Below are 20,238 nucleotides of genomic sequence, written 5' to 3' on the forward strand. Positions count from 1 at the left end.
GAGGTCCCCAGGCTGCTGGAACCAGTTTCCTGGTATCAACCAATGAATAAGGGTGTAGTGTCCTAGGCGCCTCACAGAAAGCCTGAACTTAGCGAGGCAGCTTTCTCTGGTAGCATACAATGGCTACTCCCTCACACCATTCCTCTGCTCTGACCACCCTGGATACTGCTCGGCCCCACGGTGGGGCTGAACAACCTGGCTCCGGTACCAGGAATTTCCAGTCTAATACTGCCTTTACCTGGCTGAAAGCCATGTGCTGCACTGTGGGACTAGAGTTAGCTCTGACATGAGGCACTGGAACCAGGAAGTCTTATCAGCTGGCCAAAGACCCCGCCCAAGGCAATGGGAAAGAAGTTATGGGCCAGAACCTGGGAGGGCAAAGTACCACTGTCACACCAAAGCCAGACCAGAGAAGCCACACTCAGCAGGGCAGGTAAGCTTGTGAGAACCATGAATGGTGGAGTTCCAAGGCACAGAGGCAGCACACACCTTCCTCCAGCGCATAGAGTCATCTCTTCTCTGTGGCAGCCCACTACCCAAGAGCTTGAGCCTAAGGGCTATTATCCCCAGCCTTCAATGCTGAGAGCTGGATGCATGGTTCAGGCACCCACGTTGACCCAGGCTCAGGTGGGAGTTTGGGAGATCCTGTCTTCCCAGTGGAGTGGGCCTGTGTGAGGACTCTGTCAACACAAGGAGCAAGAGCTGGGAGCCCCAGGTTTCTAATGACATCACATGTGATGTGTGTTCAGGCCAGCCACGTCCAACTAACAGCTGGGTCTGAAGTAGGAATGCCGACATGTGCCCCTTGTGGGTGAAGAGGATCTAAAATGAGGTCCTGTCTAGAACGTGGGGTCCACTGAGTGAACGGGAAGACTAGGTGTATGGGCAGGGAAAGCCCTTGCTTTGCCAGGGAGGTGTTGTGTGGTCCTGGGCTAGCCTCATCACTTCTCTGAGTTTCCATTGATATGGGAACAAAATTTCCTCACAGGGACTACCTGGGACACCTGGACACTATTTGGCACTGGCACTCACAAATGTCAGGAAAGAACAAACAGCCTGAAGGAAGACTCCCCCGGCCCTTCATTTGCGAAGGAAACCTCGTGACAAGGACTACAGTGCCTATGGAGCCTAAGAATAGCTTAGGAGAGCAAAGGGGCCACCGGAGACTCCGAACCGAGGAAGAGCTGCCAGGGAAACCCTTCCTTTAGAACCACGGCCACTGCCATGCTGCCAGTGAGCTCTAGGCAGTTTCCTGCCCATCATCTGCCCTAACACAGCTCCTAGGAGATTCTCCAAGGTCCAAGACAGCACAGCCCCTCCACGGTTGAAGTGGTTAATTGTGACACGCACAGTGTGTGGCCAGACATCGAGTCTGCCAATGTGTTCTATTCCAAGGGTACCCTCATTAAAGCCAAATAATAACAACTGAAGAAGCACCGAGGCTTCAAGTAAAGAAGGAGATCAGATTTACTGCCCACTTTAGTAAAGACAGGAACTAACTGCTAGGCCCTGAGTGGCAGGCGATGCAGAGCATGGACCCGAGCGAGAGGCAAGGGAGCTGGCCTCCGAGTGTCCCGGGCCAGTGCCAGGAGGGTTTCAAACTGCAGTGCAAAGGGAGGACCCAGAGCTCAGGGACCTCTGTCCTAAAAGAAAGGCAGGGATTTAAAGAAGTCAAGGAAGGGGTGGGGCCCAGAGACTGAGATGGAACCCCACCCCAGTCCCATACATTTGTTTTTAGCAAAAACAAAAAGTTTAACGCTATATAAATTATTAACTAGAAAAAAGTTTCCACACTACAGATAAGGAGAAAATATTTTTGTTCAGCAATACAGTGCAATCTGTGGTTTGTGTGTTGTAGGGTGTGTGTGACTGCGTTAGGGTATGTGTGACTGCGTTTGTTAGGGTGTGTGTGACTGTGTTTGTGAGGTAGCGGCTGTTTTGTGTGTTGTAGGTGCGTGTGACTGCGTTTGTTAGGGTGTGTGTGACTGCGTTTGTTAGGGTGTGTGTGACTGCGTTTGTGAGGTAGCGGTTGTTTTGTGTGTTGTAGGTGCGTGTGACTGTGTTTGTTAGGGTGCGTGTGACTGCGTTTGTTAGGGTGTGTGTGACTGCGTTTGTTACGGTGCGTGTGACTGCGTTTGTTAGGGTGCGTGTGACTATGTTTGTGTGGTAGCATGTATACAGATGCACTCACTCCGTACATTCACATATGATGGCCAGAAGTGGACACTGGGTGTCTTTTTCTCCACCTTAGTGCCTGAGGCACGGTCTCTTGGACTGAGAGCTTGTGTTTTGGCTGAATTCACAGTCACTCTGTCCTGGGGGCTAGTGAGCCCTCAGGACCCTCCCGTCTCTGTCTCCTCCCCCAGTGCTACAGTTACAGGCACGTCCCCACATCTAGCTTTCCCAGGGGCGTTAGGGATCCAAACTCAGGTACTCGTGCTTGCCAAGCAAGCCCTTCTCTCTAGCCCCATGAATTTGGCTTTAAACCAAAATTTTGCTACAAGTCAAAAAGCTGAAAGAATTAAACTTTACTAAATAAAAGAGTTTACAGTGAGCTAAAGTTAGTTCATCATTAATACTTTTGGTGTGACTGGACCTGAGTGAACTCTTTTCACGATGCGTCCATATGATCTCGAGCTTGAACCTGAAAGGGGGTGGGAGAGACGGGTCAGTCTGTAAACTAGTTTCTGTGCAAGCACAAGGACCTGAGTTCAAATCCCTATAACCCTGTAAAAGCTAGGCAGAGGTAATGCCTAAGGGCTGTCTGTGTTCAGCCCTGGGTGCTGATGGATCAGCTAATGTCTCATTCAAGTTGTCAGCATTTTGTTAGAGCCAATTCAGAGGGTAATTAAGAAAGAAGTTAGGACCAGATGGGGAAACAGATGCTAGCTTGGCTGTGAGTGGCTCTCCGAACACATAGGGAAATAGCGGCCGGCCAGGCAAGGGACAACTGGAGGGGCCACAGCCATTTCAAGGAGAAGAAACTGAGGCCTCAGGGGGCAAGAGAACCTAAAGACAGGGAAAGATGCATGTGAGCAGGGACGCAGAGACAGGAACCTGACGAAAGCATGAGTGGTTCTGGGAGGGAGACGGAGATGAGGGGACCCCACAGGACCCCACAGGAGAGCGAGCTTCTCCAGCAGCCAGGGACTGCAGGGACCTGGGTCTCAGCCTCAACTGCCACCACCTTGCTTCCTCCCCTCAGATAATTCGTCTGAAATTGAGGAAGGATTGCCCATCCAGGCCACTCCAAGTGGTGCTGAGGTGAAATGCAGCGCCCTCATTTGGGGGTTGAAATTACAGAGTTACCGTGCACTCTGGGAATCTCATTTCTAGTTATAAACCCAACGGAACTGAAGGCAGGCTCTCAAAGAGCTGTCTGCGCGCTCATGTTCATAGAGGCCCAAATGTGGGAGCGATGCCAGTGTCCACTGACGGAAGAATCAGTCAACAAACATGGGATACCCACACAGTGAACAGTACTCAGCCTTTGTAGCGGAACGCTTGCCACGGGCCACAGCACGGATGACCCTTGAAAACACTACGCTATCATGCTTGTCTTAAAAAGGCACATACTGCATGCTTCCATGAAGTCCCTGAAGGATCACGGTCACAAGACAAAAAGCGGACGGGTAATTAATTGCCAAAGGCTAGAAGGATGGAAACCCCAGTTGCTTAACTAGTTTAGATACGAGTGCAGCTATCACTCTGGAACTGTGCACTTAAAATGATTAAGATGAGAAATTTTATAAGCACATTTTATCACAAAAATCTGTTGAAAAAAGCAGACACCAACAGAGAGAGAAGTCCTACTATCTGGAGAAGTAGCTAGAACACGAGCCAAGGAATTTGTGCTGGACACTAGGCAGGTGGAGACAAACCAAAGGGCACCACGAGGGCCACCTCCCAGCATCTTCCCTGAGAACTGGCAGGACTGGTTAGACAGAAAGGGGGTGTGGCTCACCTGCAGGACTGAGTTCCCAGAGATGCTCCAGTGATGGCTCCGCCCTTCCAATAGGGTTTTCTAGAGGAATCGCAGTGCAGCCGCCTGGGGCTGCTGGATCACAGTTTGCTGGTCTGCGAGGCCTTGACACTGAACCTTCCTTTCAAATCAAGACCCCGGGAAGCAGCCTCTGGTATCATTTCAGAGCATACATCAAGCACAAAATACAGCTCCCCTTATTTTGAATGAATATATGAACCCAATAGGGGAAGAAAAGGTAAACAGGTATCAACCACCAACAAGGAGTATGCATCCCATTCAAGACTCAGGAAAGAAAAACAGAGATAGCTGTTGGGGAAGTCCTGTGTATTTGTCAATAAAGCACTGTTGGCCAATAGCATACTAAGATAGGTGGGACTAGGAATCCAGAAGGACTCTGGTTAGGAGAAACACAGAGAGTCAAAATGTAACACCATGGGGTAGGAAGCCCAGAAACTTCTCCGGTAAGAGATATACTTAGATTAACAATTATGGGGTAATTACTTAAGTCAGAGCTAGCCAGTAGGAAACAAGCAAGGCCAACAGTTTCATAATTAATATAGCCTCCTGTGTGTTTATGTGGGACTGATGCAGCTCTGGAACCAGGCTGGCGGGAAGGCTTCTCTCAAGGAAAAGGCTTCCCTTTACAGATAGCGAATTGCATTTTAGACATACTCTCCTTTGCACATACAGTAAAACTACAAGCAACAAGAGCAGGGAAGACAGAAAAGGATGCAAGGAGACCAAGGCGGGAAAGCAGGTTGGAGGCAGCTAGCAGCAGAAAAGTGTTCATACAAAGAACCTGGCAGTCCATGACAGAAAGGGCTAGTCGAAGCAGCACATATGGAGCACAAAGCAGGAGACTAAAATAAAAGGAGCAGTGCCTTAGTTGCTGTTGTGCTGGTATGAAAGACAGCATGACTAGAGCAGCTTACAGAAGAAAGCTTTAACTGGGGGCTCACAGTCTCAGAGGGATCGTCCATGACCGCCACGGCATGGAGCACGGCAGCAAGGTGCTGCAGCAGGAGCTGAGAGAGCCTAATCCTGATCCACAGGCAGGAGGCAGAGAGAGAGAGAGACAGAGACAGAGACAGCGGCAGAGAGACACAGAGAGACAGAGGGAGACAGTGACAGAGAAAGAGACAGAGACAGAGAGAGAAACTAGGCCTGGAATGGACTTTGAAACTTCAAATTATCACCCAGTGACACACCTCCTCCAGCAAGGCCATACCTCCTAATCCTTCCTAAACATTCCAACTGGGGGGACGAAGTATTCAAATATATGAGCCTGTCCTAGTTAAGGTTAGTATTGCAATGGGGAACACCATTACCAAAAGCAACTCGGGGAGGAAAAGATTTTTTTGGCTTCTATTTCCATATTGCCGTCCATCAGTGAAGGAAGTCAGAAGCCTCCCCACACCAATCACTAAGAAAATGCCCTCCCAGCTGGCCGACAGCCAATCTTACGGTAGCATTTTCTCAACTGATGCTCTCTCCTCTCCAATGACTCTAGCTTGTGTCAAGTAGACATGAAACTATCGAGCACAGAGCCTGTGGTACTATCCTCACTCAAAGTACCACAAAAAAACTAGGGAAAACAGACACTAGGAATTTATAGACATGTAGACAGAGCCTGTGGTACTATCCTCACTCAAAGTACTACAAAAAAATTAGGGAAAACAGACACTAGGAATTTATAGACATGTAGACAGATAAATGATCATACATATATATACATAAATATAAACATATATATATGTATTTATTTAGTACAAAGACTTACAGGCTATGCTAATGCAACAATGAAGGTCTACAAACAGAATGTCAAAACATCCAGCAATGGTTCAGTCTTTGAAGTTCAATGTCTCAACTGGTCTTCAATACACGCCAGAATCCTGGAGAAGCAAGTTCTAATGCCAGTGACGGAATGGACTGGCCAGCAAGACTGGGGCAAGCAGGCCAAGAGCAAAAGCTCCCGTCTTCCATCTCCAATATACAGGCTGCCACCAGGAGGTGTGGCCCCGGATTTAAGGTGGCTCTTCCATCCTCTAAAGATTAAAAGTGGGTCTTCACACTCAAAATGATTTTTTTAAAAACTCCTTCACAGAGCTGGATCAGTGGTGAAGAGCACCAGCCGCCCCCACAGAGGACCAGGTTCGGTTCCCAGCACACACAATCCTAACTCCAGCACCAGGCATCCAGGGGTCTGACGATCTCTTCTCACCTGCTTGGGTACCCAGCAAGCACATGGTACATACACAAACTTACAAGCAACATATGCATACATAAAATAGAATAAGTAAATCTAAAAAACAAACAAAAATACTAACCAATACCCAGTGTAAGATGAAAGGCCAGCATCCTGGTCCATTTCTCAGCCCATGGGACTAGGTAGGCCTGGGCCTGTCTCCGGCCCACCTTCCAGTGCCCTATGGGCAACCAGCTATGACCTGGGGACTGCACACTGTGCATCCCATCCCAAAGGGAGTCAGCCCGTCCAGAGACTGCCAGCGTCCAAGCCCCATTCTCCATCCAAGAGACAGGCAAGGTAAGCATGGGACTGTTTCCTGCCTGCCTTCTGGAGCCCTGAGTATAACCACCAGAGACCTGGGGACTGCCCACTGCGAATGCCATCCTGACAGGATCTAGTCTACCCAAAGACTGCACAGGCCCTGGTACTAGGACCGCCTTCATCCACACAAGAGGAAAGCCACCAGAGTATTGGACCTGCTTGTACCCACCAGAAGGGAACCGTGGTCACATACACACCAGGAAAGGAAGAGACTCCTTCTGCAACCACTGGAAGCAATGATGGAAAGGAGACAATATAAAAACACACTCAGCAACAGAAAAATCAATGTGACACTGCTATACTCTAGAGATTCTACACCAGCGAGACCTTAAGACCCTAAGGCAGATGAAGAAGAAGAGAATAAACTTTAAAACAACTTCATGAAAATAATAGAGGCCCTCATGAAAATGATACAGGGCCTCAAAGAGGATATGAGAAAATTCCCTAAAGAAATGGAAGAAAAAACAGACCAAAAAAATCCAAAAAATGCAAGAAAGGGAGGAAAAGACAAAGCAAAAATGGCAAGAAACAATTCAAACAGTACAAGGGTTGAAAGCTGAAATAGAGACAAAAAAAAAAACCCCACAGTCTGAAGGAATGCTGGAATAGAATAGCTGGGCAAACGGTCAGGTACTACAGATGCAAGCATAACCAACAGAATACAAGAGATGAAAGACAGAATTTCAGGTGTTGAAAATACACTAGGAGAAATAGATTCATCGACCAAGGAAAATCTTAAGTCCAACAAATCCCTAACACAAAACATCCAGGAAATATGGGACACCATGAAAAGACCAAATCTAAGAATAATAGGTATATAAGAAGGTGAAGAAAACCACGTCAAAGGGGCAGAAAACATATTCAATAAAATCATAGAAGAAAACTTTCCAAACTTAAAGAAAGACATGCCAATGAAAGTACAAGAAGCCTACAGAACACCAAATAGAGTGGACCAAAAAAGGAAATCCCCTCACCACATAACAGTAAAAACCCTGAACATACAAAATAAAGAAAGAATATTAAGAGCAGCAAAGGAAAAAGGGCAAGTAACATACAAAGGCAAACCTATCAGAATTACACCTGACTTCTCCATGGAAACTCTGAAAGCCAGAAGGTCCTGTATAGATATTCTACCAACCTAAGAAACCACAGATGCCAGCAAAGACTACTATACCCAGCAAAGCTTTATATCACTATAAATAGAGAAAACAAGGTATTCCATGATGAAACCAGATTTAAACAATACATATCCACTAAATCAGCCCTACAGAAAGTTCTGGAAGGAAAACTCCAACCCAAGGAAGTTAACTACAACTAGAAAAACATAAGCAATAGATAATCCCACTTTATCAACAGCCAAAAGAAAAAAGGGTTGAAAATACACACACAATTCCAACAACAACAACTCCGAAACGAACAAAAATGAGCAATCAATGGTCATTAGTATCTCTCAATATTAACAGTCTTAACTCGTCCATAAAGAGACATAGGCTAACAGACTGTATTCGAAGACAGAACCCATCCTTCTGCTGCATACAAGAAACACACATCAGCCTCAAAGACAGACATTACCTCAGAGTTAAGGGTTGGGAAAAGATTTTCCAATCAAATGGATCCAAGAAACAAGTGGAGGTAGCAATCCTAATATCTAACAAATTAGACTTCAAAATAAAATCAATCAAAAGAGAAGAAGGTCATTTCATACTCATCACAAGAGAAATCCACCAAGATGAAGTCTCAATTCTGAACATCTATGCCCCAAATACAAAGGCATCCACGTTCGTAAAAGAAACATTACTAAAACTCAAATCATACGTAAAGCCTCACACACTTATAGTGGGAGACTTCAACACCCCACTCTCACCACTAGACAGGACTACAAGACAGAAACTTAACAAAGAAGAAAAGGAACTATAGAAGTTATGACCTAATTGGGTTTAACAGACATCTATCGAACATTCCATCCAAATAAAAAAGAATATACATTCTTCTCAGCTCCACATGGAACCTTCTAAAAATCGACCACACACTCAGCAACATAGCAAACCTCAACAGGTGCAAGAAAACTGGAATAACTCCATGCATTAAAGTTAGAATTCAACAACAACACAAATCGCAGAAACCCTACAAACTCATGGAAATTGAGTAATGCACAATTGCACCATTCCTGGGTTAAAGAAGACATAAGAAAAGATATTAAAGACTTCCTAGAATTCAATGAGAATGAAGACACAACATACCCAAACTTATGAGACACTTTGAAAGCAGTGCTACGGGGGAAGTTCATAGCACTAAGTGCCCACATGAAGAAACTGGAGAATAGTTACATTAGAGAATTAACAACACAAGTGAAAGCGCTAAAACACAAAGAAGCAAACTTACCCGGAAGAAGTAGATGCCAGGAAATAATCAAACTGTGGGCTGAAATCAATAAAGTAGAAACTAGGAAAACAATACAAAGAATCAATGCACCGAAGAGTTGGTTCTTTGAGAAAATCAACAAGATAGACAAACCTTTGTCCAAACTTATCAAATGGCAGAGTGTGAACATGCAAATTAACAAAATCAGAAATGAAAAGGGGGACCTAGCAATGGACACTGAGGAAATCCAGAGAATCATCAGGTCATACTTTGAAAACCTGTACTCCACAAAATTCGAAAATTTAAAGGAAATGGACAATTTTCTGGATAGATCTCACTTGCCAAAATTAAATCAAGAACAGATAAGCGATTTAAACAGACCTATAACCCCTAAGGAAATAGAAGCAGTCATCAAAACTCTCCCAACCAAAAACAGCCCAGGTCCAGATGGCCTCAATGCAGAATTCTACCACTTCTTCTCAAAGTTTTCCACTCTTCCACTGCTGGTGGGAATGCCAACTCATACAGCCATTTTGGAAATCAGTATGGAGATTCCTCAGGAAAATGGGAATCAGTCTACCACAAGACCCAGCAATTCCACTCTTAGGCATATACCCAAAAGATGTACATTCATACAACAAGGACATCTGTTCCACTATATTCATAGCCAGAACCTGGAAGCAACCTAGATGCCCCTCAAATGAAGAGTGGATAGAGAAAATGTGGTACGGTACATTTATACAACGGAGTACTATTCAGCAGGAAAAAAAAAAAACCAATGGAATCTTGAAATTTGCAGGCAAATAGATGGCACTAGAAGAAACCATCCTGAGTGAGGTAACCCAGTCACAAAAAGAGAAACATGGTATGTATTCATTCGTATATGGATTTTAGACATGAATCAGGGGAGCGCCAGCCTACAATCCCACTGCCAGAGAATCTGAGAAACAGAACCTTCATCCAGTGTCTGATGGAAGCAAAGACAGATACCCACAGACAAACACTGAGCTGATCTCCTGGAACCCAGTGAGAGAGAGGGAGGACTATTGAGCAAAGGGGTCAAGACTGGGCTTGTTTAACCCCCAGAAACAGCTGACCTGAACAAGGGGGAGCTCTTGGACCCCAGACTGATCACTGGGAGGCCAGCATGGGACTGATCCAGACACCCTGAATGTGGGTGTCAGTGAGGAGGCCTAAGCAATCTATTGGGTCTTGGGTAGTAGATCAGTATTTATCCCTGGCATCCAAATAGACTTTGGGTGCCCAACCCACAATGAGAGATGCTCTCTTAGCCTGAAGTCTTGGGGGAGGGCCTAGGCCCTGCCCTGAACAAAATGACAGGCTCTGGAGATCCCCCTGGGTATTGGAGTGGGGACTGGGTGGAGGGAAGGGAGAGGGAACTGGGATTGGCATGTGAAGCAAGCTTGTTTCTAATTTAAATTAAAAAAAATAAAGAAAAAAATACCATTGCAGTTAAGTTCCTCTTTATTTATTTCTTCCTTTATTTTGAGACAGGATCTCATGCAACTCAGGCTAGCCTCAGTTTAGCCAAGCGCAGCCCTGAACTGACCCTCGTGCCTGTACCTTCTGAGTGCTGGAACTACAAACAAGCCATCATACCCAGTAAATCCTATATTCTGAAACAGATTCTCAGACTCTTGAGTTTTTGAAAATTTATGGAGAAAAAAAAGCTTTCAGCCAGCCAAATGTGGTAGAGTGCACGCCTGAAATCAGCTCCTACAGAAAGCTGGGTGGTGCAGACAGCAGACTCTCCGGACACTGGCCTGGCATGTGCAGCGAAAATAAAGGAGAGACTCTGTCTTGAAGTGTGAAAGACTGCATCCGAGGTTGACCTCTGACCTCCACATGCTGACACCTGCATCCACATTCAAAAGCCTCAAATACACATCACATATGCACACAGGTTGTGTGTACATACAAACACACACACACACACAGCCACATTCACCAAGAGAGATATAGCTTTTTTATTCAAGAGCATACAAAGCTCAAAGGTGAAATAATTATGTAAAATAGAATCAAGGGCCGGGCGGTGGTGGCACACGCCTTTAATCCCAGCAGAGGCAGGGCAGATCTCTGTGAGTTTGAGGCCCGGATGGACCGATAAGCCTCCAAAACAATACAGAGAAACCCTGTCTCATAAAAACAAACAAACAAAACAAAAAACAAAAAAAAAAATCAAGGAACTCCAGGAGCAAGCAGGAAGTATGCTATTAAAAACCACCCAAAGTGACGGTGAAAGTTAGCCTGTACACACGTGCAATTACTCTGTGTCAGTTTAAATGAAACCATGGAGCAGGAAATAATCAGCAAAAACAGAGAGCTGAAAAAGAAAAAAAAAAAAAGACAGGAATGGAAGACCTATTTTAACAAGTTAAAGACATCCACAATAGACAAAAATGCCCCTACTATGCCCTAGTAATAAAATATAAGGAGTAAAAGGTAAAAATATAAAGAAACCTCACTGGCAAACATTAACAGACTTCTAATTTCTTGATATAATAAATAAAAAATAGTAGGATTAGAGTCCTACAAGAAATCTGAAAAATGTAATTAATCACCCAATGATAGGGGGTATGGGTATATAGCAAGCAATTAAGTCTATAAATAAGAACTATTTCTTTTGCAAATTCACACAATTAATACTGATTTAATACAAATCCAAAATTCTCCATAAGTTACAAAAGCAGAATTATTACAGGCAAAATTTTCTCACAATGGAATGAAAATAAACACAAAAGTCATGCTGAGCCAGATGTGGTGGAGGCTCAGGCAGGAGAATTGCTGTGAGTTTCAGCCCAGCCTGGGCTCCATAGGAAGAACCTGTCTCAAAAGAACAAGCAAAACAAGCTGGGGGTGGCAGCACACACCCTCAATCCCAGCACCCTGGGAGGCAGAGGCAGGCCACAAACTCTATGAGAAAGACAACTAGGAAATTTAAATTAGGCTTTTAAGTAATCTTTAAGCTAAAAATGGTCTCAAAATTATCAAGTGGTTATGAGGAAAGTTAAAATAAGGCTTATGAATATCAATGTGCTAAGAAGAAAAGCATTTTTATTACTAATTAGAAAATAACTCAGAGGTAGCTAGAGGGATGGCTCGGCTGTTCTGCTCTTCCAGAGGACCTGAGTTCAGTTCCAAGCAACCACATTGTAACATCACAGCCACCATCAGCTTCAGGGGAATCCAGCACCCACTGCTGGCCACCATGGGCACTGCACTCAAGTGCACATACCCCACACAGGCACGCATAATTAATAATAAAATATTTTAAAAGACAAAGAGCTGAGTAATCAAGAATTTTAAATTTAAATAAAAAAGGAGTATGAATTTATTTAAAATAAAAGTATAATAATTTGAGACATTTCAAGTAGTGAGAATTGACAAATAACTTTAAAAATTTAGACTATAAGTACAAAAATAATAAAATAGCCCCTAGATACAAGTCATTCAAACTATAAGTAAGAGGGAAAATATAACAGCTATAAAAAAATCAAGTTAGGAGACAGAATCACACAGAGGGACTTTCCAAAAATAACACAACATTCTGCCCTATGCCAATATAGTTCAAACTTTGATGAAATAAGTATGTCCCTAAGAAAATGTAAATGACCAAAACGGTCTTGAGAAGAACAAAGCCCAAAAAGTTATTGGAGGAAAAATTACTCTAGGAAATGTCTCCCAAATTCAATGAGAGTTTTCATACAAACTATTTTAAACTTTCAAAAGATAGACAATCCTTGCTCTGTGTAAATCACCCAGGCCAGGCCTACAAATAAAAATTGGCATGTACACTTAAACTCTCAAGCCTTATGCTCTCACAAAACAGTGAGCTGTGTACACATGCTAAGGCCCTAGGACCCTTCTCCATGCAGAGCAGAGCAGCCATTACCAATAGCTGCCCGACCTCCAATGTTTTAAATCCCCCTGCTCCAGACCTTTGGAGGTGACAGAAAGTGTTCTGACTGATAGCCCATGACAGTAGCATGGAACTACTAAAAAAAAGAGAGAGAGACAAAAACAGCATACTAAAAATAAAACCACAGGGCAATCTCACTAATGAATACAGACACGAAACACCACAAGATGGACCCAGGATCTATTAAAAGAATGAACCACCATGAATAAGATGGGTTCCTTCCAGGATACTTTAATACTCGGAAACCTATTAATATAATTCATCACATCAGCAGATCAAAGGCAGAAAAAACCATACGGCCATCTGGGTACATAATGAAAAGGCGTTTGTTAAAAATTCATCATCCTCTCCCCCTCTTACTCCTAAGTAGCTCTAAGTGGGGGAGGGGCGAGTCACACTGTTGCAAGGGGAAATTTTAGAATATAGAAAAGTGAGAATCACTCCTATAGCCCAGCCCACACCTCCAAACTGATAAAACTGTACAGCTCGGAAGAACACTTACTTAGTGATAACATATTTCTGAAACCCAAATCCAACATCACGCTTAGCCAGAAAGTGCTACAATTTATCCCACCAAGGTAGCAGCAAGACTGTATTATTGCTATTATTCTATTATTCTAGGTCTGGATGATGGATCAGATAAAGCGGGGGAGGCAAAGCTGAACAGTACTTACATACATCAGAGCCTATCTAGAACCCAACGAAACTAAAAACAACACAAGGCACCCTTTAACTAAACCAACACACAAAAACCAACAGTTCGCCGGGTTTGGTGGCTTGGTGGCGCAGACCTGTAATCCCACCTCTGCGGGAGAAGCAAAGGCAGAAGGATGACCAGCTCAAGGTTAGAATGAGTTCAAAGCCAGTCTGGGCAAATCTGTGACACCCCCCTCCAACTCCACCCCATCCTGTGTCAAAATAAAAAGTAAAAAAGTACTACAGGGATAGCTCTGTGATAGAACACTTGCCCAGCATGCAAAAAGCCCCAGGTTCAACGCCCAGTACAGGAAGAAAAAAGAAAAAAACTTACAAATTTGGTAGAATATCTGCATTGTATGCAATGAGAAAAAGCATCCCATTCACAACTGTAGCAAAAATACCAAACGTCTGTGAAAAACAATAAATTTCCAAAAATTAGATGAAAAATTCTAAAACTGCTGAGTCATACATAGGAGTATGAAGCCAAGATACTGACAGAAACACACACACACACACACACACACACACACACCATGGTAATAATTCCCCTCTCTATCTATAGACCTCAAGTTAGTCTATAAATTCAATACAAGTAAAGTCAAAGACATTTGCTCAATGTCTTTTCCACCAAGAACTTGAGTTTCCCAGGGTTCATTTTTCCTGCTACAGCCCTGGCGCCCAGTCAAGGGCACAGAGCGTCCAACTGCTGACAACTAAGCTCTGAGCAGAGCATACACTGACTCGGCAGCTCAGCTCCCCTCATGGGCCAGCACCGCAGTGGGCTCACGCACCGAGTGAGCGGATGGTGGGCAGATGGATTCACTCAAAAGGGCATCGGCATTCAAAGACGAAATGCCAGCGCAAACGTGGGAAGGAGACTCATGAGTGAAGTCTGGTGAACGAAACAATATTTAAAATGTCTTGATGAAAATCAGTATTTGTATAAATAACAATGCAAAATAAATAAGCATGAAATAAGTGGGAATCATTTTGGAAAGGGGATTACTGGTCCTTTTGTACATAAATTCTGTTTTCTTCATTGTATTTATTTAGTAACAAAAGCAAGACTTAAAAAACAAAACAAACAAACAAAAACCAGGGTGTTACACTGTAGCCAGCGCTGACCTGGAACTCACTATGTTGACCAAGCTACTTCCTGTCTCAGCCTCCCAATGCTGGAATACAAGTGTGTCCTCCTCACCTAGCAAGAAGATACTTTTAAAAAGAATTGTTTCTTTTCCAAGTCAGCAGAGGTTCTCAAGCATCCTCCAATAAATATCATAAGAGAGGCAGAACGTCTGGAAACGTTCCGCTAATACCCTTGACCTAGTACCCTCTCTTTGGAAATACAGCAAAAGGAGAAGATTTTAAGATATCAATCTCTTTTCTATATGGAAGATGTAGTTTTATGGAAATGGAAAGCGGGCACCAACATAAAGCTCCAACAACACAGCCTGAGTTAGATACATCGTATCAATTCTCCTCTACAAATATTACCTAGTCTCGAAAGTCATTAAGAAGACAATATAGAAGCAAAATTCTAATAGATTATGACTTAGATAATAAGAAACATGCTCATAAGTACCTGGAAGAAAATGTCCCAGTGTTTTCATGGTGACTATTAGGATCACCTTTTCATTTGTCTGTTTTCTGATTCTGGTTGATTTGTCAGGTTATGTAAATATTTGACTTGTTTATTTTACTATATTAACCATCTTGACATATACAGTCCAACGAGCTTAAGCACAGTCACATTTCTGTGTGACTAACTCAGGAGTTTTCAGAATGGAAACCTCTGTACCCATTAAACAATTTCGCATCTCCCTCTCCTACCTAACAGTTTCCTTTGCATTTCTGAGTTTGACTCTGAAAACTCACATACTTGAACCCTACAGAAAGCTGTCTTTTCTGTGTTCTTAAGCTTCACTCACTCCTTGTGTGGTAAGATCTTCTTTTGAAAGTTTAATAACACTCCATGTGTAGATACACCATCTTGTTTATCTTCTGCTTGAAATTCTCTGGGTTATATGCTGCACTGCATGCATTATAGGATGATTCTGTTTCATTTATGAGAACTCACCACAGATATACCAACAGTCAGGTTCCAATTTCTCCAGAGTCTTGCCAACACTTGCTCATACAGTCTCCCTCTTATATGGGTAAGATAGTTCTTGATGGGTTTGAAGTGCGTCTCCCAGACTGTTGACACTGAGCACTGCTCCATCACGTTGGCTTGCTGCCAACTGTGTATCTTCTATGGGGATGTCTCTGACTGAATCCCTTCCAGTTTTTCAATTGAGTTATTTTGTTGCTGTTGACTTCCTATCACTTTTGTGGTTTGTTATAGGATTTCCTCCTCCTCTTTTTTCTTTCTCTGGTGTTTTCAGACAGTATTTCATGAAGCCCACGATGGTCTTGAACTCAATGTGTAGCTCGGGATGACCTAAGCTCCTGATCCTTTTTTGCCTACACCTCCTGAGTGCCCGATTGCGTGCATGTGCCACCCACTCGGCTATGGAGGGGCTGTTGCTACTGTTTCATCTATAGCGGGAGTGTTCATTAACTCCTCGTCAGGGATGCGTGATTTACAAATATCCCGACCTCCCCCAGCTTGCTGTTTCACTACAAACTCCTAATGCAAAGAACTCTACGCATGATGTAAAAAGAGAACACAAAAGACAGAAAAACATGAATACTGCTTAAAGTTAGACATTTTTCTTAACCACCACCAGTACTAAGTAACAAAAATTGACTTAAAAAATAATGACTGGAATATAAGTAACAGAAAACCAGTCGCTCTAAATCAAGCTAGAGAGAGACAGACAGACAGACACACACAGAGAGAGAGAGAGAGAGAGAGAGTCAGACAGACACACAGAGAGAGAGACAGTCAGGCAGACACACACACACACAGAGAGAGAGAGAGAGAGAGAGAGAGAGAGAGAGAGAGAGAGAGAGAGAGAGAGAGAGAGAGAGAGAGAGAAAGAGACCCTCATTGCCCTACGCCTAGAATCGGGGCGGGTGAGAGGATTTAGGATTTGCAACCCCATCTCATACAACAAAATCAGCAACAACAACTCTGAAGAGAGGACTGGCAAGATGGTTCCGTAGGTAAAGGCACTTAATGCCAAGGCTGACGGCCTGAGTTCAGTCCCCTGCACCCCCTTGGAGGAAGGAGAGAACTGATTCCCAGGTGTCCCTGACAGCCACACAGACCATGGCACATACAGACTCCCGGCTGCACTCATGTACTCGTATAAAAAGTAAATGAAATGTTTAAAAAAACAGCTCAATGACTGGCAATATGAGATGGCAGCCAGAGTGAGTGATGTGTCAGATAAGATCTCCCAGGAGAAGAGCCTGGTAGGGAAGGAGAGAACACGGTGAACTCACTCAGGGCTGTCTTCATGCACACTGTAGACCTCTACACCCCAGCAACAGCTTTTCCGAGCAGGGGGTCAGGAGAACTCCTACAAAGAAGTGGTGACATGTCTAAAGACCTGCCTCACTGTGTGGATTATAATAATGAAAATGAGAGGCAACCAAAATCTGGTAAGACCCTGAACTGGAGAGCATGCATATCGTGGAAAAGTTAAAGTGTTTAAAAGTGTTTATATTCCCAGGTGAAAGACATCTTCAGTTTTACAAGCAAAAAGCAAGCCAGCCACAGAACAGCATGCAAAATATAATCCCATTTGTGTTAAACTGTAATCATAACTACTTAAATATGTAGAAATGACTTGAATACCATTCATCAAAATGTGAACAGTGGTTATCTCAGAATTCAGGTGATTTTTTTTAAAGAATAAACTTCCTGCTTTTCAGGACTGCATAATGTTTTTGTAATGAATGTGTTATTTTTATAGTCAGAAAAAATAAACCTATTTTCACTTATGAGAAAAATGAAAAAAGCCAGGAATGAGGAAAGAACTCTAGAAACACATTTCACACTTGGAGAGCAAACTGGAGCCTGTCTCATCTGTGGAGGGAGCCGGAGACAGTGTGGTCAGGAAGCCCCAGGTTCAAATCTAGTCCCAACACAAACTGGTTTGAGCTTCGGCAGGCCAACTATCCACGGCATTTATTGGTTCCTCTGTGTGAAAATAAAGATGACTAATCTATGTCACAAAACCACTTTGAGAATAAAGAGACTGACATTGGGGATGTTCTCAGTTAATACTGGTCTCTTTTTCCCTTTGAGTCAAATGTTGAATGTTCCTGTGATTGGTCACACCTGGTTCATATTAGGTGTTCAAGATGTATTGGACAGGGCAGACTGATGGATGGATGGATGGATGGATGGATGGATGGATGGATGGATGGATGGATGAGCAGATGACCAGATTAGCAGATGGTGAGGCAGGAGGACAGGTCTCAAAAGGATGGAGGGACAGGATGCATAGATGGGTAGTTCAGGAGATGGATTGAGACAGACTGATTATAGCAGCCTGCATTTTCCCATCAATCTATCTCCCATCCTAAAACTCAAGCCATGCCGGGGTTCCTCCTTAGGTAGGTAGTGTTAACAATGGCATACCTCTAGAACCACTTCAGTCAATGAAATGTCATGGTGAAGTGTGCTACAGGAATGTGTAGTCATAAGGGATGCCATACCACCCACTTTTCCCTCCCATACAGGGATAGGGTCCTTGTCCCTGCAGGCCCAAGGTCTATGAGGTCCCATCAGCCATCCAAGTCTTCAAACTCCTGGCAACAAGGTGTGTAGAAAAACATTTAAGATGGCTTCAGCCCCAGCCTCCATGTGATTGAGACCACAGAGATACCCTACATCAGAACTCACTCCTAAATCAATCCACGGGGACCAGAAGACCAGGAGTGGCTGCTGCTGTGTTAAGCCACTGAGCTTTAGGGTACTGTCTTGCAGAGTGACAAATGCCCCACCCAGGTGGAGAGGCGAGTATGTGCTCAAGAGGCAGGGCTGAGGCAGCTGTTGGCCCTGCAGCTGGAGCCCGGCAAGTGGCAGCATCTGCACCAGGCATCCCGCCGCCTCTCAGTTCTGCTGGTTCCACCGCCTCCTGCTTCCCTTATTGGTCCAGCCTCTCTCGCCTCGGCACTTGTATTTCCAAAATCCAGGCTTTTTCTTCCAAGAAGAAACCCCGCTTCTCTAATTGCCTTCCTTCCCCTGAACAACTGAACAGCATACCTTCCAAGAATACCCAGTCAAAGCTCTTGCTGTGCAGCATGAGACATTGAGGCTCAAAGAAGGAAAGCATTACCCCAGACTGGAGACCTAAAACCCATGGCTATTTCTCTTCCAACTGCCTGTGGGCTCCTGGCATCCCCAGGGCTGAGTCTTGACTCCACTCCTCACTGTCTGTCACTGTCCCATGAGGAGCTTGAGCAACACTGCCAAGCCTGGCTGGGACACACCAGAGCTCTTGGCTGCAAGCTTACCTTACATCTGTCTGGGTAGAAATTTGCATTCTGCAACCGGGAGGCCCCAGTTCCAAGTATGTCAAATGTAATTAATTAGAGCAAACCTGCAACTGTTTTCAAACGCCGTATTAGAGGCATTGTGCACACAGAACACACCCCGCTGGCTTGCTGAGGCTTGTAAGGATCTGGGGAGTAAAAGACAGGGGGTCCTGAGCCTATGGTGAACAGAATGGGGAGCACAGTTCCCCCACATCCCAGTCAGAAAATCTACCACAGCCCAGGTGGAGAGAGAAAGGCAGGGTCTGAAAGACTTGGGCTCAAGTCCAGCCTGGCCAACAACTCACTGCGTGTGTCACCGCACTTTCCCTGACTGTATTATAGAACAAGAGCTCCCAGCTCAGACAGGGCCAAGAATTCTGTGTCCACCAGGACCTGAATCCAACTGCCACCTAAGCCACCTGTACAACAGTGGAGTACCGCCTTTCATGTCCAACCTGAGTTTACTCACATTGAAGACAGGCACAGGGGCATGCATCTGAAACCCCAATGCTGGGGACTGGTGACAGGCAGACCCCAGGGGCTCCACAGACACACTGACACACAGACGCACAGATGCACAAACCACACACACACACACACACACACGCACGCACGCACGCACGCACGCACACACGCACGCACACTTAACCTGTGTGAGTGTGTGCCCCTGAAAAGCCACAGGGATGACTGTACTAAATGGGACGCCAGACGTTAACTGCTCAGCCCAGTGCCCAGCATATAGTACACACTCAGCCAACGTGCACTGGCAGAAACACTTCAAGACAGAAAAAAAAAATCCACTTTGCAAAACTAAAGGAAGACAAATATGAATGTTGTCCTGCAACCTTTTGACAGAGATCCCGATTCAAAACCAGTACTGACTTTCCAACACTTGGCTCAAACTTTCAGAGTGAGAGTCCAGGGTGCAAAGTTAGACACCGGGCTACTGGCTCTTGTCCCCTCCTTGACTCAGGACCAGGTGAGAGGCCAGGGCCAGAGGGCCTCACACCCCCTGCTTTGCCCACTAAGGCAGCATGCACTCTGGGTCTCCTGGAAGTCCTGCTTTCCCAGCAATGATGGGGCAAGCCAGACTCAATAAAAGAATGGCTTCCAGTTCCAACCCCCAGGCCTCAAAGCCAAGGGCCCCCAGTAGAATCAGGTCTCCATGCCCACCTGGAACACACCTACACAAAGACCCCGGCTCCAGGTCAAAGACTGTGTGTGCTCTGCAGTACCTGGCAGGCAGAG

The 20,238-nt window shown here is 44.6% G+C and overlaps 1 protein-coding gene across 3 annotated transcripts in view; it reads right to left on the reverse strand.

The window, feature by feature from the left end:
• Positions 1-20,238, reverse strand: part of Znf618 (zinc finger protein 618) — a 172,654-nt gene that overhangs the window by 141,040 nt on the left and 11,376 nt on the right. The gene's annotated exons all lie outside the window — the stretch shown is intronic.

The sequence above is a fragment of the Mesocricetus auratus genome, unplaced genomic scaffold (assembly GCF_017639785.1).
Source record: "Mesocricetus auratus isolate SY011 unplaced genomic scaffold, BCM_Maur_2.0 Super-Scaffold_100014, whole genome shotgun sequence".
NCBI classification, from domain to species: domain Eukaryota; kingdom Metazoa; phylum Chordata; class Mammalia; order Rodentia; family Cricetidae; genus Mesocricetus; species Mesocricetus auratus.